General features: G+C 41.8%; 2 long non-coding RNA genes across 3 annotated transcripts in view; both read right to left on the reverse strand.

Annotated features, from left to right (window-relative positions):
* Positions 1-4,213, reverse strand: part of LOC123285585 (uncharacterized) — a 76,966-nt gene extending 72,753 nt beyond the window's left edge. The window contains exon 1 of the long non-coding RNA XR_011503135.1: positions 3,929-4,213. This is a non-coding gene — a long non-coding RNA (uncharacterized lncRNA). The remainder of the gene's footprint in view (positions 1-3,928) is intronic.
* Positions 4,214-8,154: 3,941 nt separating this feature from the next.
* Positions 8,155-22,033, reverse strand: LOC139045215 (uncharacterized). 2 transcript variants are annotated; one of them, XR_011503132.1, is made up of 3 exons: positions 21,778-22,033; positions 12,075-12,190; positions 8,155-11,858 (listed from the first exon to the last, which is right to left on the reverse strand). It is a non-coding gene; the product is annotated as an uncharacterized lncRNA (long non-coding RNA). The 2 variants fall into 2 exon arrangements; XR_011503131.1 differs by having other exon boundaries at positions 10,889-11,858; positions 12,025-12,190; positions 21,778-21,916.
* Positions 22,034-25,883: the final 3,850 nt, after the last annotated feature.

Here is a 25,883-nt window from a genome sequence, read left to right on the forward strand (position 1 = left end):
TACATCATGTTCACCACCCAAACTCTAACTGCCATCCATCACCATACACATGTGCCCTTTTACCTCTTGTGCCCCCCCACGACCCTCCTCCCCTCTTGTAACTACCAATCTGTTCTCTGTGTCTATGTGTTTGTTTGTTGTTTATCTTCCACATATGAGTGAAATCATATGGCATTTGGCTTTCTCCTTTCAATGTCGTATGTGAACATCATCTAACAGGCCCACCCAAGGATTATTTATTTCTCTGGGAGACTGTACCTTTCTTTGACTTGCTATTTAATATTGATTCTATGAGGTTATGTAAAAACCTATAGATTTTTGTCCAGCAGAGATGCAAATGATTTCTGTTCAGTAGAAAAAAATAACCCCAAATAGTAAGACTTTATTGCCCTTTAGGACACTGACCAGTTTTGTCTCTAACTTAGACAACTTATTTTAGCATGCCATCCCGCAAAAATTATAGAATTCTCTGTTCATCAGAGAATTTTTTGAACCAGTTTTTCATACTGTGGTCCCCTCATTAACGAGTTAAATAAATCTTTGACAAGCGCTCACTATGTACTTATATAAGTGTCATGTTAAATGTTTGAAAATTACGCTTTGATGTTACAACATGTCAAGAATATTTGGCATAAGAAGTGTTTTCATGTAGTAGGGCCAAGACAAAGGAAGGTTTCACAGATGAGACAGCACTGGGTGAGCCTTGAGGAATGGACAAGGTCGCACCAGTGGCTGTGCGAAGGAAAACCGTTGCAGGCACAACTTCAAATATTTACATGTTTACGTATAAAGCTGCCAAAGAGGTTCTAACCTAGATCATTTAGAAATACTTATTTTAGACTCATTTTATGTAATCTTCTAAATAAAATATTGTGGAATAGGATCCATCAATGCATGAAAATAATAATATATTATGATCAAATAGAACTTATTCCAGGAAGAGATGGGAGGTCCAACATTTGAAAATCTATTGACATAACAAAGTATATCAAAAAACTACAGGAGAAACACCATGCAATATCAATAAATGCAGGGAAAAAAGACTCAAAGTTAGCCCAGTATTTCTAATAGAGATATTAAGTAAAATGGCAAGTACTTAAATGTAATAAAAGTTATTTATCAAAAATCAATAGCAGATATCATTATAAATAATGAAAAAATAAAGCCATTTTCCTCAATACCAAGAACTAGACAGAGATGATGGCTATCACAATTATTATTCGCTATTTTGAAGATGCTAGCAAATGCCACACAAATTTTAGAAAAATTAAATACTATGTAAAAATCATTGGAAAAATAAGGTTAATCCCTTTACTGACAAGACTGTATAAAAAAACCAAGAGAAAATTTATATGAATTAATAAGGTGGTTAAGTGCAGGATAATCTTTTAAAATCAAACATTTTTCCCTGTTTAGCAATAATCATTGAGAAATGGAAATGGGAAGGAACTTCTATTGTTAATGACAATAAAGAGAAAAAAAACCTAGAAGTGGGGCTGGTCCGGGGGTGCAGTGGTTAACTTCATGTGCTCTGCTTCAGCGACCCAGGGATGACAGTTCAGATCCCAGGCGTGGACCTACACACTGCTCATCAAGCCATGCTGTGGCAGTGTCCCACATACAAAATAGAGGAAGACTGCCCCAGATGCTAGCTCAGCCACAATCTTCCTCAAGCAAAAAGAGGAAGATTGGCAACAGATGTTAGCTCAGGGCCAATCCTCACAAAAAAAGAAAAAAATAAAAAACCTAGGAGTAAATTTAGCAAGAATTCTATATGAAGAAAATTTTAAATCCTTTTGAAAGACACAAAATAGGATCTGAAGAAGTGGAAAGATGTGTGCTATGTTCTTCGATAGGAAAAACAATATTATAGAAATACAAATTACTCCAAAATTAACATATATTTCAATTAAAAACCTACCAGAGACAGTTAAATTATGTATTAAAGATTCTAGGTCCTGTCTTGTGTTTTGAAATTTTCACAACTTCAGTGTATCATCTTTTTTTTCTCAACCAGATTTCCACAAGGAGAGGGGCACGCTATGGTCTCGAGTTTTCAGCTATCTTTCTACCTCTTGCATGTGGCTGGCATCCAAAAGAAAACTCTATTATGCACTAAACGAGGCTGAGGAGGGATATTTGCTCTGGTCTGATGGGTGCAGGGAAGTGGGGGACAGAGAGGAAGGGATAAAGTGGGACGAGAATGGTTTTCCCTAAAGTGCTTCTCTGAAGGCAATATTGCTCTTTACCATGAAGACCGTCTCTCATCTGCATGATAAATGTACACTTCCATAAACATAGCTTAGACCTCATTTCTTGTGAAGAAATAGCCTTCGCCTGAAAGAGCATGTGCCATCCCTGCCCTGGGCACTTCTTTACATTGTACAGTTTTCTCCCCTCAGTTGACAATGAAGAACACCTTGCTCAAATGGCCTCTTTCTAAGGCCTATTTTGCTCCCCTTGGTGCACAGCTGGTTTGCAGCATGATGATGATGTGGCAGCACCTCGTTCATGCAGCCTCAGTAAGATCAGGGAAGGAGGAGAACGGGTATTTGTAGGTCAAGTTGTCCCCAGAGGCGCTTAGAAAGACAGAAGCACCTGACACTGACTTCCTCATACCCGACTCTGGGGCATTTGCCCACAATTCCTGGAGACTCCACTCAGGACCTCCTGGAGACCTCCCAGCCCCTCTCAGGGACAGTGTGCACTTGTCTTACTTAGCTAAAATAATAGTGTATTAAGCTCCACTTCCTCTCACAAGTGTATTCTTTTAAAAAATGGGTAGAAAATATCAATGTCTCATTCAAAGCCTTCCCCATGTTGAAACTTCAATTTAAAGTTTTGTAGAAAGACAGCTACAGTTAACAAGGCTGTCATTTCAACTTCCTAAAACCCCAAATAATCCACTCCCGTAGGCATCATTTTCTTTAAATTACAGGGGGTTTTTTGGGTTTTTTAATGGAAGGGTTGTAGCAGCTTCAAGAATCTCTGTTGAAAATTAGCCTTTGGAAAATCAGCCGCCCGTACAGAACAGTCAGAAAGCAGTCAGACAGCTTAATTTGCCTAATCAACAACTTTAAACCTTCATCGTCAAACATGTAACACTTTCCACCTCATTGAAAGAGGAATTGCTTGTGTTTGCCGCGCATGAACAGCACCAGCTGATACTATGAAAGATAGTGAGCTCAGCAGAGCCATCCTTTCTGGGAATAAAACCACAGCTGCTGTCCAGGCAACAATGCTTTTTATTATCTTCAATTGCTATAGCAAAGGAAAACATAAAGTGCTTAAAGTGAGTCAGCTTATAAACACCCGTTACTTACCGCTTAAGGGCCATCAGGAAATATTTCACTCATAAACATCAGCAGATAAAGAGGACATTTTTACTGTTCTCACTAAACACAAAGCTGTTCCTCAGTCAGTAGAATCTCAATTCATCCTTGAAATCCCACTCCTCCCTCAGCAATGATCATTTATGCGCACCTACTGTGTGCCTGGCACTAATCCTTCCTGAAGGAGCCACATTAGTCAGCGAGTGCTAGTTTTTCACATTCTAAAACATACCTTTTGCATCTGACGGTTTTACATGAGATGCAACTCCTTGTGAAGTTAAGCAGTAGACATGGTCTTTAAGTAAATGGTCACATTTTAAATCCAATCCCTGAAGGGAATTCATTTTAAGCAAGTATGACTCAGCTCTCTCAACACAGATTTCCCTCTGGAATAGCTGTCCCCTGAAGTCTTTTATTAAAACCAACCCCAAACAAAGCTCAAGGCAAGAAAAAATCTCCAAACATCTCCATACCACTCCAAAAGCAACTTCGAAGTCCCAGTGAGTGAAATGGAGTTTGAATAGTTAACTACACTCTATTGAACAGGTCAAATCAAAATACAGATGTTCGCCAGCACAGCAAAGCAGGTTGCTTACCTGCTTCCTGACTTTGACTTGCTCTGTCAGCAAGGTCATTGGAAAGCTCAGGACATTTAGAGATGACTCAGTGCTGGGAACACGTGGGTTCGGAATGGCTTCCTGCTTCTAGGTGACATATTGCAGAGAGCCACTCAAGCTGTTCTCCTGCAGGAAATGACGAGTAAGATGAGCCAGGCCGACCAAGGAGTATCGCTCATCTCACCCCACAGCCGCACATCAAGCCAGCCTCTGCTTCTCAGCTGCTTCGCCATCTCCGTAAAACCTTTCAAGAGCTTAATTCACCTGTTTGAAGACAAAATGGAGCCAAGCAAAGTACTAAGTCCCTCGAAGGCATAGGTTTTCAGATGCTGCACAGTGTGATGACAGTCACCCGGAGTGCCTTGTCCTAGCTCTTCTGAATCAATGCCTTGTGGGGCTGGGGGCTGGGAGGGTGCTTGTTTATTCACTGCCCAGGTATTGCTGGGAGCGCTGATGCTGTTTTAGAAACACTGATCTAAGACAAAAAAAAAAGATCCACTTCCTAAGAGACAGGTATAAGAAATGACTGCTTTGTAGTGAAAAGAAGTCAGATTAGTGTGTAAAGTCTCCGAGAAGAAGAAAGAAAAAGAGAAATGAGTTGAAGCCTGGCTGAGGCTGGGAGCCAGATCACATCTCCCTTAAAGCTAGGCCAGGTGATCCCAGTGTTTCTTCGAAAGTGATACCAGCCACTCCACTCAGTTAAATCCCAGAGAGAGAGAAAGAGATGTCACCAGCGTAAGACTGATTGCTGTGGTATTGAGCTCTTGGTGCAGAAAGAGCCTGGACCAAGAGCTTGCTCATGAGAAGGGTAAAGGAACCTGTGTTCCTCAGAAGCAGGGAGCTGAAGTACTTTCGAGGAGACTCCCGGAGCTCCAGAATGGGTGGGGCCACAGCATGGGAATGTGTGGATGCCAGCTGTGTCTTTCATATCTCACACCTCAGCTGAGTGCTTCTCTTATGGGGAGAGAGTCCCACGCAGCAAGAGGCCCCGCCGTCGCCCTCCTTCTGTAAATCAAGGGGACGAGAGCCCACTCCGTAGCTCGCCTTCTCCCCGCCACCTGTCCTCCCCTTGATTAGCTCCTTCTTGGAAAGGCCTTGTGTAAGCCCACGCCATTTTGCTGGATGGTAATTAACTGGCCCTGTATTGAAGCAGACATAAGCATTAACTTCACTTTGGGGAATCTAATCTGAACTCCAGACTGGCCTTCTAACAAGTATCTTAGCGACGAAGGTAAGACCAACATCTCACCCTTTCAATGGTCTGTCCAGTAATACCCTGGAGGCACAGCAATGCTGAACCTCTATTTTCCTTCAACGCAGGTCAGCAGGGCTGGTGTAAATCTCTGACCAGATCTGGGACCAAGTCTATGCCAAGGAGCTATAAAGTAAATCTGAGGCCTCTGAGATCTAGCCGAGGTTTTCTAGGAAGAGGTGAGGAACTCGAAGGATTGACCATGGCTGGGACTAAGCCAGGGTGAAAATACTCAGGAGAGGCCCAAGATGTGGCTTACTCCTGGCTGACCACCAGTGGCCAGTGACAAGTCTATCACCTCAACACATCTATTAGAGGCAAGCCGGCAGGGTGGGAGACATCCAGGGAGCATAGAGGGAAAGTATGGTCAATGGAAGAGTCAGAAAACATTCTTACGTGCACGTGATCCACAGGAGTCAACGTAAGCAAAGAGAGCCTCCTCAAAATGCCATGTCATTGCCGGCAGTCACAGTGAAGCTTCTGGACCCTGAATTTGAAGAACAAAACAGCTCAAAGAGTAAGAGTGAAACATCATGCCTTAGTATTAAGAAACCCCCACGGAAAGCTAACTTATGGATTTATATATCATAAACTAGGTCTGTCACCCATACAAGATAAACAAGTGAGTCCAAGGAAATCAAGTGGCCTTGTCTGTTTCAGTGTTTAACTAGTTTGAACTCTAATTAATTTGATTTATCATACTTATATTGATTAGTACAAATCTATGATGAGTGTCTATTCCATATTTTAGGCATTCCCAGGAATGCTGAAAAAGAAATTACGTCAACCAAAAGTAGAGATGTACAACATCATATCCAAACCTACTGCAGCTCCCACTGTCTTCACGCTGACTCTGAAGGTCTGTGCCTGACTCCCCAGACTCGTTACGAACTGACCCTCTTTAAACGTCCACAGTCATTTCCTAGCACCAGCCTCTGTCCCAAGGCTGAAAGCCTCCCCACCATTGTTCCGGAATGGCGTAATCCCTGCGCCTCTCTACCCTCCCTCATGCCCTTCCTCTTACTGGATTGCTTTTGTCCTTCTGCCTCTCCCGGTCCTGTTGCGCAAGTTGGGTCTCTTTTCATTGCAAGTGACAGAAACCCAAGCCAAATGTTTTAAGTAAAAGAGAGAAAGTATTGGGGCCAGCCTGGTGGTGCAGCCGTTAAGTTCACGCATTCTGCTTTGGTGGCCCGGGGTTTACCAGTTTGCATCCTGGGTGCAGACCTATGCACTGCTTATCAAGCCACGCTTTGGCAGGTGTCCCACATATAAAGTAGAAGAAGATGGGCACAGATGTTAGCTCAGGGCCAGTCTTCCTCAGCAAAAAGAGGAGGATTCGTAGTGGGTGTTAGCTCAGGGCTAATCTTCCTTAAAAAAGGAAAAGAAAGGAGAAAGTTTTGGTTTACATAACTAAAATGTACAGAGAATATGGTTTCAGACACAGCTGAATTCAGCGACTCAAATGATGTCACCAGATTCAGTTTCTCTCCATCTCTCAGCTCTTCCCTGCCTAAGTTGGCTCCATTCTCAGGCGTGCTTGTCCCTTATGAAGGCACAACGGCTGCCATTAAAAAAAGAGGCCTCATCTCTGATAATTCAGAAAGTCCTTGTATTGAATCTTATTAGCTCTGATTAGCCTGAACTGGGTCCTGTGTTCATCCCTGAACCAGCTGTGGCCAGAGGAGCAGCATTCACCGATGGTTCAGCGTTAGAGTCATGTCATGCCCATGGAGCCAAGAGTGGAGTCGAAATCACCTGAAACACATGGGCTGAAAGTGGTAAAGGAGCAGTTAGTTCCCTCAGAGCAAAATCAGAGAATTATTATTATAAAAAGAAGGAGGGGGTGTTGGGTGGGAAACAACAAAGATACTCACATCTACCCTTTTGGGACCCAGCCATGTTCCTGTTTTCGGTGGAGTTCCGATCCACACTGGTTGGTTTCGTGGTTTGACTGAGGCACTCGTTGATTCCAAACGATTAGCTCATGTCGTAGAGCTTTGTTCACTAATGGTCCTGTGTGTGCCTTCTTTATTTCCTAACTACACAAAAGCTCCTTTTGGGCAACGACCACGACATTTCTCCTTCTGTATCCCTCTCTCATTGGCACTCAGTAAATAATTAACTTTGTATTTTGAGAATTTCCTTAAAATCCCACAACCCAAAACCAGTCACAGTGGGAAAATATAGATATCAAATTTAAAAAACATTAACTTGAAACAAGAAGAAAGAGGTTTTTTTAAGGTATTATTACTGCTTCCTGCACCTACTTCCCAAGAAGGGTCTCCTCTGATATGTCCTGGAATAACATGCCACCAAACTAACAAGGAAGTCTGATGATATTGATGTAGAAAGTGGCTCCAAACACCCTGCAGGGAAAGGGACTTGACTACAGGAAAAAACGAGTGAGATGTGCGGTAGACACAGGTTAGCCCTGCTGTACAGCCCAGAATGGAGAGTCCACAGTATTATTCGATGATGGCCCGGATGATACGCGGCAACGCTTCTCTCCAAGAGCCACCACCACCGACACAACAACAAACCAAACAAACAAAACAAAAAGAGTCTCTTTTCTCTCTGTGAGTTCTTCTCTGCCTCAATTCCATCTCTGAAAAGGAGCAGAGGATCTGGCTCCAGGCCAGCGGTCCAGGGAGCCAGGTCACACTCTTGCCTCGCTCCTCAGAGTTTCCAACCTCATTCCAAGTTCCCACTGGGAATTTCTTTGCCCACATGTTAGGGATAGGACTGTATTGAGAATGCCATAGTTGAAAGTGAAACTGGGTCCTGGCTCCTTGCAAAGACTTTGCTATCTGTGTTAACCAGTCCCTTGAATCTAGCCTGCATCCAGCCCCGGGATATTTCTAGTCCCTGGTGTCTCCATTAAATAGAAAAAACAGACAATTGAAGTCAGCTCTCTCTCTCTTTCTCTCTCATTCTCCTTCTCTCTCTTTTTTTTCTCCTACAACTAAAATGCTTACACTCGCTTTTCCAACAGTACATTTTATTGAGCAATAGGAACAAACTGTTAAATTGATGGAAGACCGCGAGAAATCCCAGGGACATATTAACCTAAGTTACTCAGATGGAGGTCACAGGTCCAAGACCCTGTTACATCTCCTCGATCTCTTTGGAATATTGGAAATACTATTTATGATTCTGAAGTACCCACACCCCCCACACCCAGATCCACCGAGGCCCTCCCTGCTTTCAAGAGACTCCTCTGACACCGTAGATTAGCATCAATGACCAAGGCCCCTTTCCAAGTTTTCAAGAGAGATCTCTCCAGTTTAAAATCAAACATGGTCCCCAGCGGGACATTTATTAAGAGAGTTCAATTACAGACTGTGATTTTCTTAAGGACTGCTTCACTCTTCAGATAATATCTGATAAGCGTGTTACTGTCCTCAGAGGAAAAGTACGCTATCAACGCCAAACTTCTGGTGTGGTTGTTTTCTCATTATCTATATTTTAACTCTTTGAATTGCCACTCTTAGACTCTTTTGATTTGCAGGATCCTGCATTCTTGCTGGTGGTGTTTAATCTGCCTGCAGAGCTGGAAGCTGGGAGCTGGGAGCTGGGGGCACACTTTGCCATAAGCCTGGCCTCTGAATGCTCTAAGCTTCAGGATTCCTTCCAGTTCTGTGACTCGATGAGGAGCAGACTGGATATGGGGAATCACATGTCACCAAAGCATTCCTTCAAAACATCCAATTTTCCCCCGGGGAAGAAGCAAGGCCCAGCATCATGGCAGTGGGGTTCTGGCCTTTATCCTGTCAATGGGTATGCACAGTGACAAGGCCTAAAGTGAGTTCAAATCCCACCAGGGAGACATATCAAAACCAGAAAAGCATCACAGAAAGGCAAACTGTATGATTCCACTTGTGTGAGGTACCTAGAGGTGTCAAGTTCATAAAGAGAAAAAGTAGAAAAGTGGTTTCCATGGTCTGGGGCGGGGGACATGGGGAGCTGTTGTCTAATGGGACAGAGTTTCAGTTCTGCAAGATGAAAAGAGTTCGGCTGCACAACCACGTGAATGTGCTTATCCCTGCTGAGCAGTACACTTAAAAATGGTTAAGATGGCAAATTTTATGTTACATATTTTTTACCACAGTCAAAAAAAAACTCAGAACAAAACAGGAAAGCTAAGGATGCTGATAGATTGAGAATGTTTTAATGAGGACAAAAATGGAAAGCAAAGCCCCAAACCCGTCAGGATTCCGGCAGAGATCAGCTTGGAGCAGGGCCTGAGGGAAGGGACAGTGGCCCAGACTGTTTTCAAAAAAAGGTTTTGCAGTCAAGCTTTGCTGTTGTTGGAAGCTGTGCAATACCATCTGGTTGCCCCGGGTTAGAGGCCGCAGTCATGGTGGACACATTAGACCATAGTGAACGCCTCCCAGACGGCACCAGAGAGCAGAGGCATAGACCTGAGAGATACAGGTTCTGGAACCTTCAGACCCAGCTGAAGAACAGAGCAAAACTTTTCAAATTGTACTGAATATGTTGTTCCTCTGGGCCTCACCAAATTGGGAAGAAGTTTCAGAAAGAAAAGCATTCCTTCCTTGGTTAATGGCCTTCAGGAAGCAGAAAGAGGAGAACGAAAGGATTAAAATGGCCTGGCGAAAAATAGTGACTGTTACACTGTACCATAAAAATTTTACTACTTGTTTAGAAAGTCTTTGTAATATTTGCAATTTTGCCACTCAAAAAAATAATCTGGCCACTCCAAATTTAGCCCGGGCAAGATTTCCAGGCTGCAACCCATTATACCACCTCTTTAGAATGCCAGATTCAAATTTCCAACTGCCTGATGACTATTGCCACGTAAGATGTGCCCTCTGGACTTCAAGCTCAACATTTGCAGAACTGAAGACAGACCAAGCGTGCTTTTCTTCCTGACTACCCTTCCTCAGTCATGAACCAGCATCCTTACAGTCACCCAGGCTTGAACTATTGGGTCAAAGAAATTCTCCTCAACTCACACGTATTTGGTTGCCACAGCCCTTCAACAATGCTTCACCAATATTTGCCACACTCGTCTCCTCCTCTCTCCTCCCACTGTCACTGCCCCAGTCCAGCTCATCACACTAACTTTTTTGCTCTGTGTGTTGCTCGAGCTTTCTAACCACTCTCAGTTTGCACTCTTGTTTTCCACTCCAACTTTTAAATAGCCACCTGGATTACCTGCTTATACCATCTCCTCCAATGCCTTCAGTGGCTCCCCAGTGTTCACAGACCAAAGTGTAAACTCCTCAGCCTCAATTTTGGGCTTCCACACAACCTTTCCAAAACTTCCCCCTTCACCCCATTGTCCAATACATCTCTTTAAGTACCTATGCTGTGCAATATCCAACCATTCACCATTACCCAGACATGCCGGGGAATTTTACACATCCGTGTGCTTTGGTTTTGTTGTTCCCACAACTAGAACACCCTTATTGTCTCCCCCATCTTTTTCACTTATTGAAATTTTACTCATCTTTTACAGTTCAGCCCAAATATCATCTCCTCCATGAAACTTACCATGAGCCTTCCCATCAGAATGAACCACTTCTTGTTCACACTCAACTCTTACTAAATACCTAAAATGTGTTAGATACCAAGTGACAGGTCCTGTTTTCAGAAAGCTTATGGTGAGCTATAAAGAAAATATACCTTAGTCTTTATGTTATTCTTGCCTATATTTTTTGTTTACATTTTATCTCCCCAGCAAGATTATAAATTTCTTGGTGGTATAAATTATGTCTCACTAATCTCTTTAACCACCATTGATTGACCTAGTAATACTGTCTTGATTTAGTGTGTGCTCAATAAAAGTCAACCAATTGAATGATAAAAATAAGTGAATAACTGAATGGAATAATTCATCTCTACATGTCAATTTACTATATCATTACATTCTAGCCTTTAAAAGCAACAAAACTCAAATATTTTCATCTGTGGGTTTGATTCTCAACCAGAAACTCAAAGTTATTCATTTTTATATTTTTAAAAGCCAGTGGATTTGCCAAGTTATACTTGAAATCAAGCCATATATGCATCCCAAAAATGCCATGTACCTTCGTCAAAGGCTCTTTTTATTTTTTTAATGCCAGTGCTAGTTGGTTTATTCACCAGCTCTAGAATATTATATGCATGCATGTGGTGTGGCTCTCCTCCCTAGTGTTGAATTATATTTTAATTTAGGTTCTATGGAGATGCGGAATGTGCAGGAATTAGCAGCAGAATCTATTGATAATACATTCTAAATTTTTTTTAGGTATATGACTACACAGCTTTGAGGAGAGACCATGCTGGAGAGAATTCCACAAGATCCGTCAGAGAATCCTCTATCATTTGTCAATGTTTCCCTTAACCAATATTCAAAAGGTCACAGGAGGAAAGGTGCAGGAGAATCTTTGGTGAGTATGATAGATTATTGTCCAGAAATAGTCAAATGCTCTATCCCAGAGTTGGCCATGTGACTTGTTTAGGCCAATAGAACATTATGGAGTATGACATGACCAAAAGCTGGAAAAGCACTTGCACAATTGGCCTTGCTCCCTTGCACGTCTTCCATCTCTGTGAGCGAGAAGAGCATCCACGGGTGAGCTTGATGGTCCCAGGAGGAAGAGAGACACATGGAACAAGCTGCTCCAGCCTGACCACCCAACTGGGCCCAAGCTAGAAAACACACAGACACATAAGCTAAATAAATGCTTATTGCTGGATGCCACTTAGATTTAGTGGTTCTTTGTGATGCAGCAATAATACAGTGAGCTAACAACTCCCTCCCCATATCCCTCTAATCTGGCAAACAAGCATCTTCATCTTAGACTTAGTCCCATACCTGATATCTTGTGCTGGACATCTTTTATTTGCCCCTCCAGAGCCACTCACCATCCTTTCCATTCACTGCTGCCCTGGGACACTGACTTGGATGAACTGCAGTGACAGGCTCTCTTCTCTCAGACTTCCTGTTGGGATCAGCCAGTGAGGAGGCACAGAAAGAGATTCTGGGAGAGGAGAGAGTGAGGACAGGGCATGTGTTCCCCTGATTCCCTGCCCCGCTGTGTCCCTTGACACACTCTTCCCTCAGAAAGGCCTCCCCTACATGAATTCTTCTGGGTTCTGGGAACAGTTCGCTCCCTTGTCTAGTTGGGCCTAGGTGGTAATAGTCCAACTGCCACTGATCCTGAGTTACTACACTAATCTTGGGCATCTCCCGTGATGCCCCACACCTCAGAACATTCACCTTTACAGATAGTCCCTTTGTAAATAAATCTTCCTGGAAATGTCCTGATTTGAGTGTTCTGTCTCTTTCCTGTTGGGGTCCTGACTGAGACATGTCCTCACTTTGGGCCATCACTTTTCTGATGACAGCTTACCTATTGGATCCTTCACCAGCTGTCCATCATTTAGACCCCTGCTTTATCAATCCACTCTGTCTGATTTAATATCTCTGATCCTGAACACAGTCGATGAGTCAGTCATTGAACCAAGTTTGACTGAGTGTGCTAACTCTTACCAGGCACTAGAGACACAAAAGTCCCTGCCTAAGGACTTCATCATCTTGTAGGAAAGACAGAAAAATCAAATTAAAATTCAATATGGCAAGAATATTGATGGAGATTTGAATAGAATGCTATCGAAGCCACAGAAGAAGGGTTCTGTAACGCAGGATGTCCAGAAAAAACAGAGGCTGCAGCAGTAATGATGAAAGAGAGAATATAGTGATGAATGAGAACAGCAGAATCGGCTGGCAGTCAGGGAAATGCAGGACATGTGTTTCCTGCTGTGGATCTTTGACCAAAAGACTTCAGCTTTTATTTGTTTTACATATAGGGCTTCCATAAAACAATTATTTTGAACAAGAATTCGAAGGCTTTGAAATTTGAAAGGCTCTAAGTCGAGAAATAAGGGAAAACAAGTTGGGAAACTGAAACTGATAAATCTATGAATAAGAGATAATGAAATCAAGTGGGCAATAGAATGGCAGAGGAAATGGTGACTACTGTGTTGCCTGGAACTAAGAGCATTGACTGAACTGGCTGCAGACACTGAAGCAACATACACCCCAGAGGGCAGAGGCCAAGGCAGAGAGAAGCTCTGTTGTTGTGTAATTGAGGACGCATGTGGTCTGATAAAATACCTAACTACATCTGATAAGAGGTACTACAAAAGATGCTTTCTTTGCCTGAGCCACTGAATTTGAAAGACTATACCATGTGTGCAAGCATAACTAATGCATGTATTTTTTAAAACTATTCAAAAGACTGATCAGGCGGTTACTGCTCCTGTCATTTGGAAATGACTGGGGAGGGAGTGTGCAGAAGCAGTGGCAGAAAAGGGTCCAAAGCTACCTCTGGCCTGGGGAGAACCAGTCTTCAGCAGAGAGGAGAGAGTCTGCAGGGTGACGACAGGACTCAGGAATTATCCACTCTCCTTAACCAAGCCCTGTTCTTCTGGGCTCTCTGCTCTGCACTGGTTCTTGTTCCTAATCAGAGCTAACATTTATTGAGTCTTAGTATATCCCAGGGATTATGCTTTGAATTTTAATTATAATAATTAATAAAAATAATATAAAATTGATAATTTTTCTAACAAAAATAATTACTAATTTAAAAAGATAATTATTGAGCACTTCTATGTGCCAGTTATTGTGCTAAGGGTTTTATATATTCACTTCATCCTTGCAATAATCACATGGGGTGTCCGTCGATTCATTTAACAGATATTTTACTTTTTCTCCATAAACGTCTATATTGTGTCTTAGGGATTCTGAGGAAGACTGAGTGGATGGAGGAGAAACAATTGTAAAGGAAATCACAGGAAAAAAAATTCTTTTTTTCTGACCTAAAGAAAAACAGTGTTCAGAGTGGAAAAGCACCCTGATACTGAGAGGACATATTGAAGAAATCTACCCAGAACACGTTCTAGGGAGAGTCCTGACCTTCAAAAATAAAGAGAGAAATTGAACAAATGAAAAGACAAAATAAACGTGTTACTGACAGGAAAAATAAACTGAAAGCAGTTATCTATAAGCTTAATACTAGGCAAAAATGGGATAAATCTCTAAAGAATTAATTAAAGGATTGGGACCCTAGAATTCAATATACAACCAAGTTGTCATTCAAATGTGAGGGGGAAGGAGAGAACTTTTGAATGTGCAAAGACTCAAAACATTTACTACTCATTCATTCTAAGTGAAAAACATTACTTAAGAGTGTCTCCCAGAAAAACAATTTAAAATTACCAAAAATTTTAAGAAAGGCAAGTGGTGTATAGGAATTAGCAGAGAGTAATGAGATCAGTGGGCAAAAATACTTCATTCTAAATGATTGTTGATAATATGTTTATAATTTTAATACAACGAAGAAAAGATTCCCCCAAAAATACAAGGCACCATATTTTTAAAAATCCAAACCGAAATTCAAATGATTTCAACAAAACCTTTAGTGAGGCCTGGAGGGGTGGGGACACTTCTGACAGCTACAGACTAGCTGCATTCTATCAATCAGATGCACCGCTCTGGACTTTGAATGGAGAGCTAGTGACACAAGGGAATAGGATTCACGGGGACTCTTCCTGGTGGAGCGACAGACAGGTGAAGTGAGATGGACTTTCTGGGGAGGAGAAATGGCGATACTGGTCCTGATACCCAGGGTCAGCGCCTTTGCTGTTACCAATAGGGAGTCAGTGTTTAAAGCTTGCCTCTGGTGATGGAGCAGTATTCTCACTGGACATAATTTTTGGGCATTGTTCTTGGCTGCTCAGCCTCCAAGCTTGGTCCTCCAATCGTCCTTACGATTCTGGAAGATGCCCAATTTCATTTGCAAATTGGAATGTTAAATTGGAAGTAGAGACTGAAAAGCACCAGAATACAATTGTCATAACATTCCTAAGAGAGGATCCAAACCAAATTGCAGAAATTTCCAAGCAGGTAACTGCTATGACTCTGTTAAATTAACATTTGTTAAGTGGAGCACAGGGTGCCGGGTGGTGAGCCGTGGTTCAACCACAGACCACAGGAGAAATTGAAATAGAGAAGATTATTACTCACAGCGTGCCTTGAGGGACAACATGGGAGGTCAAAGTAGAGTGCAGAGAGAGAGAGAGGCAAGACAGGGGCACATGTCTTTATTAGGGTCCATGGGTAGAGGGCTTTGGGTTTCCCAGGCTGCAGCCAGATTGGCCAATTAAAACCCACGGAGGTCTTATCTAAGGGATGCATAAGGCCTGCAGGCACTGGGAGGCAGGGAAACTGTTGGTCACCAGGGCTGTTGGGGGAGTCACATCAGGAACTTACATTCGCTGGTGACTCTATGGGCTGCTATCTAGCGTACGTGCCTGCATGAGGTCAGTTTCAGGCCCATACGGACCCCTTTGCCAAAGGAAATGGATGCCGAGGCAGCAATACCATGGAGTAGCTTAGCTAAACTCTCAACAGTGGCTGAGAAATTATTTTTCTGCTAAGATTAATGAGTCAATTTCTAGTCTTTGCAACTGAGATATTTGACAAATACACTGACCTTAACCCCTGGCCAGAGTTGTTTGGTCAAAGGATAGAAACCTCATCCCAGCTTGACAATCTGATGATCCAGTTCTGTAACAAAACCTAATGGCCTAAAACAATAGGTGGTTTGCTCTCAACGTTCAGTGAGTTGCTGGGCTCACTGGGAGTGTCACTTGGCATCTCCCAGGCACCTGCAGGCAGATATCAGCCGGGCCTGCCACTGTCTGAAGCCTCACTGGGCTGGATGTCTAAGATGGCTCTCTCGTGTGCCTGGTAGCTTTTGCTGGCTGTCGACTGGAGCTCAGCTCAAGCTGTCAACCAGAGCACCTGCGCATGGCAGCTCCATGTGGTTTGAGCCTCTTGCAGCACAGCAGCTGAGTTCTAACATGGAGCATCCAAGAACTGGAATTTCAAGAGGCCCAGGTGGAAGCTTCAAGGCTCCAGAAGTCACACGGCATCATCCCTCATTCAATGTAGTCACAGGGACAGCTCACATGCAGGGGAGGGGCCTTTATAAGGGCCTTATGGTAAGAAGAAAAATGGCCCTCCAGAGACATCCATATTCTAATCCCCAGGACCCGTGAATGCTTACATTACAAGGCAAAAGGGACTTTGCAGGTGTGATTGAAGGTATGGACCGTGAGATAGGGAGATTATCCCGTATCATCTGGGGGTGCCTAATCTAATCATGTGAGTACTTCAAAACGGAGAAGCCTTCTTGGCTTCGGAGAACCAGAGAAATGGCAGCGTGAGAAGGCCTTGGCCTGTCATTGCTAGTTTGAAGATGAAGGAAGGGAGCCATGAGCCGAGGAATGCAGGTGGTCTCTGGAAGCTGGAAAAGGCAAGAGCATGGCCTCTCCCGCAGAGCCTCGGGAAAGGAGCACAGCCCTGCCGACAGACTGATGTCAGCCCAGCGAGGCCCGTGTGGATTCATGACCTACAGAACTGTAAGATCATAAATTTGTGTTGTTCGAGCCACAAAATCTGTGGCAATTTGTTACAGCAGCAATAAGAACCTGATAAAGGCATGAATACCAGGAAGCGTGGCTCACTGGGAGGTCATCTCAGACACCAGATACCACACCTGACCTGTAAGAGTCCTTTCCTAAGAATTTACATGTAGATCTAGAAGATCACTCACTCTCTTAGATGGAAGAGATCTAAATCCAGAAATTGCTGGTAGTAGCCCGTTTTCTAACATGTGCTCTGTAAACAGAATACACTATTTATAATTTTAAAAATAAAATAATGATATCAACACTACTTGAAAAGTAAAACACCCGTGGACAGCTAATCTTTGAAGAGCATACAATGGAGAAAGGAAAGTCTCTTCACTAAACGGTGTTGTGAAAACTGGACAGCCACATGCAAAAGAATGAAAGTAGACCATTATCTTATACCATACACAAAGTGTCCTAAAAATGGATTAAAGACTTGGAGGTAAGACTTGAAACCATAAAACTCTTAGAAGAAAATACAGCAGTACACTCTTGGACATCAGTCTTAGTGAGTATCTTTTTGAATACCATGTCTACTCAGGCACGGGAAACAAAAGAAAAAATAAACAAATGGACGAAGTCAGACTAAGAAGCTTCTGCAAGGTAAAGGAAACCCTTAACAAAATGAAAAGACAACCCACCAACTGGGAGAAAATATTTGCAAATTGTATATCAGACAAAGGGTTAAATTCCAAAATACATAAAGAACTCAGACAATTCAACAACAACAAAATGAACGACCTGATGAAAAAATGGGCAGGGGATGTGAACAGAAGTTTTTCCAAAGACAATATACAGATGGCCAACAGGCACATGAAAAGATGTTCAAAATCACTAATTATTAGGGAAATGCAAATCAAAACTACAATGAGATACCACTTCACACCCATCAGAATGGCTATGATTAACAAGACAAAAATAATAAGTGTTGGAGAAGATGTGGAGAAAAGGGAATCCTCATACTCTGCTGGTGAGAATGCAAACTGGTGCAGCTACTATGCAAAACAGTATGGAGATTTCTCAAAAAAATTAAAAATAGAAATACCATATGATCCAGTTATCACACTACTGAGTATTTGTCTAAAGAACATGAAATCAACAATTCCAAGAGACTTATGTACCCCTATGTTCACTGCAGCATTATTCACCATAGTCAAGATGTGGAAGCAACCCTAGTGCCCAGCAATGGATGAATGGATAAAGAAGATGTGGTATATATACATACAATAGAATACTACTCAGCCATAAAAAAGGACAAAATCATACCATTTGTGACAACATGCATGGACCTTGAGGGTATTATGCTAAGCGAAATAAGTCAGACAGAGAAAGACAAATACTGTATGACTTCACTCATGTGTGGAAGATAAACAAACATGTAGATAAGGAGAACAGATTAGTGGTTACCAGAGGGGAAGGGGGGAGGACAAAAGAGGTAAAGGGGCACATATGTATGGTGACAGATAAACACTAGATTATCAGTGTGGAACACAATGCAATCTATACAAAAACTGAAATATAATAATGTACACCTGAAATTTACACAACGTTAAAAGCCAATATGACCTCAATAAAATAATGTTTTTTTAAAAAGTGAAAAATCTCAGACACTTAACTTTCTGTGTTTCTTGTGTCATGCAAAAGAGGTTTTATTGATTTACTTAAATGATCAGTCTATTTCCTCCCACAATGAAATCATTTAAGTACAGAAACAGTAGTTTTGCCTTAACCACAAAGTTCCTAGGGTAAGAAAGAAATGTGTACATATGACTTGGTAGACAGGAAATAAATATTCAATTATAACAGAGCTTAAGCAGGAACCGGAGCGTGTGAAGCTGACCATCTTGAGAGGAGAGTGTAAGAGACTAAGAATTGAGGCACCTGGCTACCTACCTAACTGGAAGGCAACCAGCCTGTGTCAACAAACTGGAGATGACAGTCAGAGAGAGATTAGACAGGCAGGAGCTTCTTGGACAGGCTTTTGTATGACGATACGTCAAGTTGGGCTAGAGGACAAGGAGGTGGAAATCATCCCAATTCTCAATCACACGCACTTGCTCTCCCTTCTTCAGTGGTTCTCTTACTCACATGAGCAAAACATTGAAATACAAATGTAAAGAACATGGGATTGTCCTGTCCTCAACTACTGCTTCACTCTTCTCCTTTCTGCTGGGCAGCAGTCACTTTCCCAGCAAATCCACAATAAGTTGCTTGGCCAAGTTTGTGTTACTAGAAAGCTACTTCTTATTTTTTGGTGAGGAAGATTGACCCTGAGCTACCATCTGTTGCCAATCTTCCTCTTTTTGCTTGAAGAAGATTGGCCCTGAGCTAACATCTGTACCAATCCTCCTCTGTTTTGTATGTGGGACGCCACAGTACGGCTTGATGAGCAGTGTGTAGGTCCGTGCTTGGGATCTGAACCTCTGAACTCTGGGCCACCAAAGTGGAGTGTGAGAACTTAATCACTACGCCACCCAGCCAGGCCCAAAAGCTACATTTTTAACTTATTTAGAATAAACACAATGTTTAGCATAAACATAAAAAAGAAACGTAAAGTCTTCCTTTAATTACAGCAAAATTTTGGTGACTCAAGGAAAGTTCATGCTTTTAAATGTGCAGGTCTCTGTCCTTCTTGTTTAGACGAGGACAGAAATAGAAGTGCCAAGAAAATGTCAGAAAGTTGCTTCAATAAAACAGGCCCAAACTACTTTTATAGGCAAGATTAAATTAATGAAACTTCTGGGTGATCCAAGGAGAACAAGGAGTTCAAACCTAATACATTCACCCACGGTACCATTTATCACAGCTATTACACAGCTGAACTTGTTGAGCTTTCTCACTTTTACAAGAAAAACAAACACATCTCAAGAATCCCTTCATCTATTTTATACCCTACTAGTTTTATTATTCTAATAGAAAATGTTTTACAGATTTCTTTTCTACTTTACTCCTTCAAAAAATATCACATAGAGAGAGCTGAGAAACATATCGTCAGATCATTTCAAGAAATAATCTCTTCCCTGTGATCCCTGGAACCAACTACCACAAGAAAAATAAGCAAAAAAAAAAAGGCAAAATAGGTTGGTCCCTGTTTCTCTCTGTTTCGGTCAGTTGCATCAGATTATCTCGTTCGTCTCGAGGTGAGGAACACCAACGACTCTCCCTCCTTTCCCGCCCCCAGCACAGCCAACCACACACATCGGTCCACCTCTGTCCATGTCTTCTTTTCCATTCCCATTGTTCTCCGGATTTCAGGTCCTGTTACTTCTGTCCCCAAACTATCTTAAAAGCCTCCCAACTGGTCTCTGCCTCTGGCCTTTGCCTTCTACAAGCCTCCTTCACAGAGAGTTAGGCTCTTAAAATCTTGCCTTGATGGCGGCCAGCCCAGTGGTGTAGTGGTTAAGTTTGCACGCTCCACTTCAGCAGCCTGGGGCTTTGTGGGTTCAGGTCTCAGACACAGACCTACATACCGCTCTTGAAGCCATGCTGTGGCAGCGTCCCGCATACAAAATAGAGGAGGATGGGCACAGATGTTAGCTCAGCAACAATCTTCCTCAAGCAAAAAGAGGAAGATTGGCAACAGATATTAGTTCAGAACCAGTCTTCCTCACCTAAAAAAAAATCCTGCCTTGAGGGTCAGGATAGTTAGATTCCTAAAACCCGTTACTTGCTCACCTCCTACAATGGCATCTACCAATCTCAAGCTCTACATAGTAGTCAAGCCGCACATAATTTAGGCTCAAGGTCTCCTCTCTCGATCCCTCGATCCCTCGTATCACTCTTCTGCTTCTCGTCTCTAGCCTCACCCCTCCCACCACCTCAACATGCACTGCAATCTTTCACCTTTGCTTACACTTTTTCTCTACTTAGAATACCTTTCTTCTTCACCTCAATGTTTGCAAATTCTGTTCTCTCCCTGAAGCTTTGATCCTCCCCTCCCAAGTCAGAAATAATCTCTCCTGCGTCTATGTTCTGTGCTACTTCATTGTTATAGCCACGACATCCCCCATCACAGGCCATCCTGCTGTAGGTTATTTGTGCCCTGAGGACAAGGATTGTGCCTTGCCCTTCATAACACAGAGCTTTGCTTATATGGAACCTTGGTCAACAACAGTTGGCTGAGTTGAACGCAAAAGGGCCAAGGTAGAGAAAAAAGGGATTGGGGCAGGGAGAGTGACATTCTATTAAAATTTGACAAACTCGAAATTCATTGACACTGCAAAAATTCTATTTTGCCCAATAGCTACTGACTGGGCAAAAGAAAAGTGAATCTCTAAGCAAAAGGTTAATGGCAAAACCAATTCTATTCTTGTCACAATTTTTACTTCAAAATCTTTGTTCTATCCTCCTGCAACTTTTCCAAGTACAAGCTGGAGGACTAGCTGGAACTGAGTCATGGTGTCCATGTGCTTTATCCAGAGCAGTGTGGCCCAGAACTCTCCACGCACATGCCAATAGCCTCAGATAGCTAACCTGAGACTCAGCTGCCTTGAGCCGGCAGTCTGTAAGGGGTCGGAGGAGCTGAGGCCATCATGTGACCGTGCTGACGGTTTCTCACCACCTCCGTTCTCAGAATGTCATGCAGAAAATTGATTCTATTTATTAGCATCTCCATGCCAATACCCTGTGAGTCTCCCCAGTACACCGACAGACAATACCCACACCAGCCAGCGGTGGCAGCTACCGTGTGCTCTGCCAGTGAGCAAATAGCTATCTAACATAGGCATGAAAGGAACAGGTTCTGGATTTGGACTCTGACTATACCTCTTACTAGCTGCGCAATCTTGGGAAAATTACTGAACCTATCTGTGTCTCAGTTTCCTCACCTCTTCAAAGGGGGTAATAATAGCACCTACCATTGTTTCCCCACTATTGCAAATAATACATTACTTCATTTACATATGTCAAATATAATAATTACTGGCCAGAATAAGCACACTCAATAAATACTAGTTTTAAATAAAATTCAAAATAAACATTAGTTTTCACTATTATCATTATTACCGTTTCAATTAATGAAAAGACATATAAAAGAGAGCCTAGCTGAAATCAAGCACATAAAGAAGATGACAGACAGCATAATCCTTACTTTCAGTGGGAACGTCCGCACACGTCATCATGAAGACCCAAATGAAAGCAACAAAACCTAGACCAGGACTCATCAGACTCCTCTGGCAGAAGCGCCAAATATCTTTCTTCATGAAGGTTAATGTTTGACTTTCCGTCTCACCCCAAGGAGAGCTCTCTAACATTTAATGTATTTACTATTTTCGTCCTACTCTCCATCAAGCCCTGGATGGGCTAATTAAAGCGACACCACCGTTGGCCTGGCACACTCCCTTCCTTCCCCCACAGGAACAACAAAGAGGTGAGAGAGGACGAGAGGGACTCTCTATCAGTCAGTGGTAAATACGGGCAAAAGAAGAACACCCCAGACCGGGCCAAAACGCCGCATGAACGGCCACCTGACCGTCACTGTCGGAGTAATTGTGCGTTGATTTAGTGAACAACGACATGGAGATGCACTTGGAATTAGACGTTTTCAGCAGCCCAGCATAAGAAGTGGTGATTTGAATTTGATGTAGTTGAATTTCGACAGCTCTTGAGACTATATCTTTATCCCCAAATGGTAAAATAATCAGCAGTTTCCATAAAATAGTATTGCAAGAAGTCATTTGATTTCTACCAAAAAGAAAAAAATTCTTGGCTTTCGTAGTGGTATTTGGAAGGCTGTTTTAGAATAAATTTTATTAGCCTGAAAAGACAGCAAATGAGCATCGCAGCTGTTATTCCGTGAAATAAAGCGATGCGATTGTCTTTCTTGGAGTTTTTTTATTTTTTCTGCTTCATTATATATATTTAACTATCAAATGCCAACTAGTCCTTCCCAATTCAATTTTTAAACTATATTAACTTTAAAGAGTTGGCCTTGAGGGGAAAGTGGCAGTGTTCCTACAGGGACAAGATATAGTAATATATCTTATTGATTGTCTTTACATGTTTGACTTCCAAAACTATTGTTTTTCCACTTCTGGAATTCGTATCAGAAACGTGTATATCTTCTTAAGAAAACCATTTTTTTTAAGTACAATCAAGAAAATGCCTGCTGATTCTCTGGGTGTCTCACACCCGTGCTGCGGCCCCTGCAGAGAAATAAACAGTAAAGTAAGCTTGTCTGGGCCTATATGATAATTTGACCCGGGGGTGATATTCACGTGGCGAGGGTTAGAGAAGAATACTTGAAGGCCGATAGTCCATGTCTGATTCGCTGCCAGGCCTCTATAACCTCCACCCCGGGCAGCCACAGCAACATGCAGTCAAGGGAGTTGTGCTCAATAATTTCATGATTACCTAAGAGGGCATTAATTATATTCCATCCTCATAAATATAAGATGAGATAATGCAGGAAGTGTCAAGGTGTGTGCTAGGACACAGCTTTTCCCCATGCTTCCTCCTATTTGGGACTTCCTCATGCTGTCTACACTGAGCCCCCTTGTGCTAGAAGAAGCTGGATTCCAGCATCTTTGAACACAGTAAACATTAAGTAATTTAAACACAGTGAGAACTGAAAGGTCGTTACTTTGTTTTCTAACTCTGCAACGTCAAACAGCGTGAAACTGGGCAATTTATTTGGCTTGTCTGGGTGCTTTCCTTTCTCCAGGAGAACTAAGAAAGGTTGTGAGAGCTAACAAAAGGATGACACTCTACCTGGGAATGTCTATGGACCGTCTCTCTACAAAACACAAAAATTACAGCCACATCAGACTCTGCTCGCACATTGCACAAAACAATGAAAATATCTTGAAATTATTATCAATTTAATGTCTGTGAGTATTTTCTTAAAAACAAGCAGCTCACACACAACTTTAATGGGGGCCAAATGACTTTGTTATTGTATATTTTGTCACTAAACCCTTCAGAATAATCTGGGACCAGAATGTTCATCACAAATGACCTCATGCCCTCTCGTCTATTTCTGAGAACAGGACATCTGTGTGTGTACATGCTCGGGGCCACAATACAGCGTTATCAGCAGGTGAAGGAGCCTGAGATTTCTTAATTTTTCTAAAATGTGATGATCACTACCAAAAAAGATGAGGAAGAAAGCATGGTGTTCAGTTTTACCATTGAGCGTCTTGTTAAACATCAAAGCCACTCACTCTTGGAACTCTACATTCTCTCAGGAGCCGATAAACTCCTCCTTCGATGTGGCAATTGCTCTGCAAAGCACACCATGAAATACTTTCCAAGGCAAAGTAGCAGAGATATTTCAACAACTCCACATCCTTAGACACTTCTAGTGGGAAAAGTAATTGGAAAAGTCAAGCCTGAGTATTGCCAGACTTTACACATGGACTTAAACCTTTGTTCTAATGTCAGAGCTATTTATGGAAGCTATGGAATGAAAGTGAATCATATTTCACATTATATGCAATGAATCATGTACATGTACCTAAGGACGAAAATTCTAAGTATTTTGAAATGTAATTCCCACCCGAAATTTAAAAGAGGTATTTTAAAACTACTTTGGTTGATATGTGTGTTTTAATGTATGATCCTTTCATGCAGCATTTCTACATAAAACACATCAAGTAGTAATAAAGGAATAAAATATATATTTTGTATCCTCAATTGCTATATTTTAATTTACTCAAATTGTATTTGTATTGAATTCTAAAACATTTCCAGAATAGGAAAAAAAATTTTCAGGGAAAAAACCTTCCAGCCCTTAATAAATATTTTGTGAATAAATGAATGAATAAATAAAATATAAAAATAAAACCTAAAAACATAATAAAACCTAAAATTTTAAAATAAAATCCTTGTATTTGTTAAACTAGTTATGAAAGAAGATGTTACAGTAACCTATTAATCTGTCTCATGACTTTCTTCAGTCTCTCTCCAGAGGCTGTGGAGGAGCTGAAATCAGGTTACAATCCAGAAAGGTTTGTCAGTTTGTAATCTACCCCAAGCTACACGGAACAGATCATATCCCTGAAAACTCACTTTAAGGTTACAACTGATACTGAGTAAATTACAGAGAAATTTAAAAGGGCTCAGAAATAGTATTTCAATTAAGATACGGACAAAATTTCATGAATAGGCACTGAATGAAGATGCAGTATTTTCAAGTTCATCTTTCGGGTCTTCTTTTACTCAAGTAGAGGAAAAGGAGCATGTTGTGCATTTCAAATAGTCTGTGACTCGATTTAAAGGAAATCTTCCTCTAAATTTAAATAGAGAGGCTCTTCTGGACAAGCACTTCTTAAACATGAGTGTGCTTACAAGTCCCTTAGGGATCTTGTTAAAATGCAGACTCTTCTTCCCTCAGCTCTGAGGAGGGACCTGAGATTATTGCTTTCTAACCCGTTCCCCGGCAATTGTGATGCTGCTGGTCCGCGGACCACGCTTCGAATGGCAAGATCCTCGATGACTCTCAAAAGCTGACAAACCACTTTAGAATCTGTTAAAATCACCCATCTCTCTAGAAACTCTTACACCAACTCAAGATCCTAGTTTCTCAAGTGAAGAATCTAAATTTTTATTTCCAGTACCATCAGATTTATTTTATAAAACTGTCTACTTATGGAAAGTACCAGAAAGATAGACACAAGACCTTTATCAGTTTTTCTATTAAAAAAAATAATAAGTTAAGCAAAGGATGTATTGTACTCAGCTGCTTCTGACTGATCCTATTGAGAGATTTCCATAGCCCACAGTATATCACAGAAAAAGCAAATGAGTGTTACTATGTATGTGTGTATTTTTTTGTAGCAGGGAGTTAGGGTGTCACGTTCATCCCCTGGAGGACATCCGTTGCCAGTTGGCAAAGCTTAAAAAATCCTGCCCCCACAACCTGGCTGACAGATTTATCAACAACCCAGGAGAGAGAACAGGCCCCAGCCTGGCCTCCCATCTCTGTAGTGCCAACTGCAAGCTGAATGTTTGGGCTCAGCCATAACAGAAGCAGACAGGCCCTAAAGATCTGAAGTGAGCAGAGGTTACTTTTACAAACAACAATAACCGAAGAACAATCTGTGACATTCAGAATATGCATGCACTTTTAAGGCAATGATGGCTTAAATAATCAGTAATAGAAATTCCTCGGTGATAACTCACTGAATATTGTATTCAAAATATCAATAATCACATTGGCAAATGAAAGTTACTTTCATTACACAAATATGTCTTTCG

This window comes from Equus asinus, chromosome 5 (assembly GCF_041296235.1).
Source record: "Equus asinus isolate D_3611 breed Donkey chromosome 5, EquAss-T2T_v2, whole genome shotgun sequence".
Taxonomy (NCBI): Eukaryota; Metazoa; Chordata; class Mammalia; order Perissodactyla; family Equidae; genus Equus; species Equus asinus.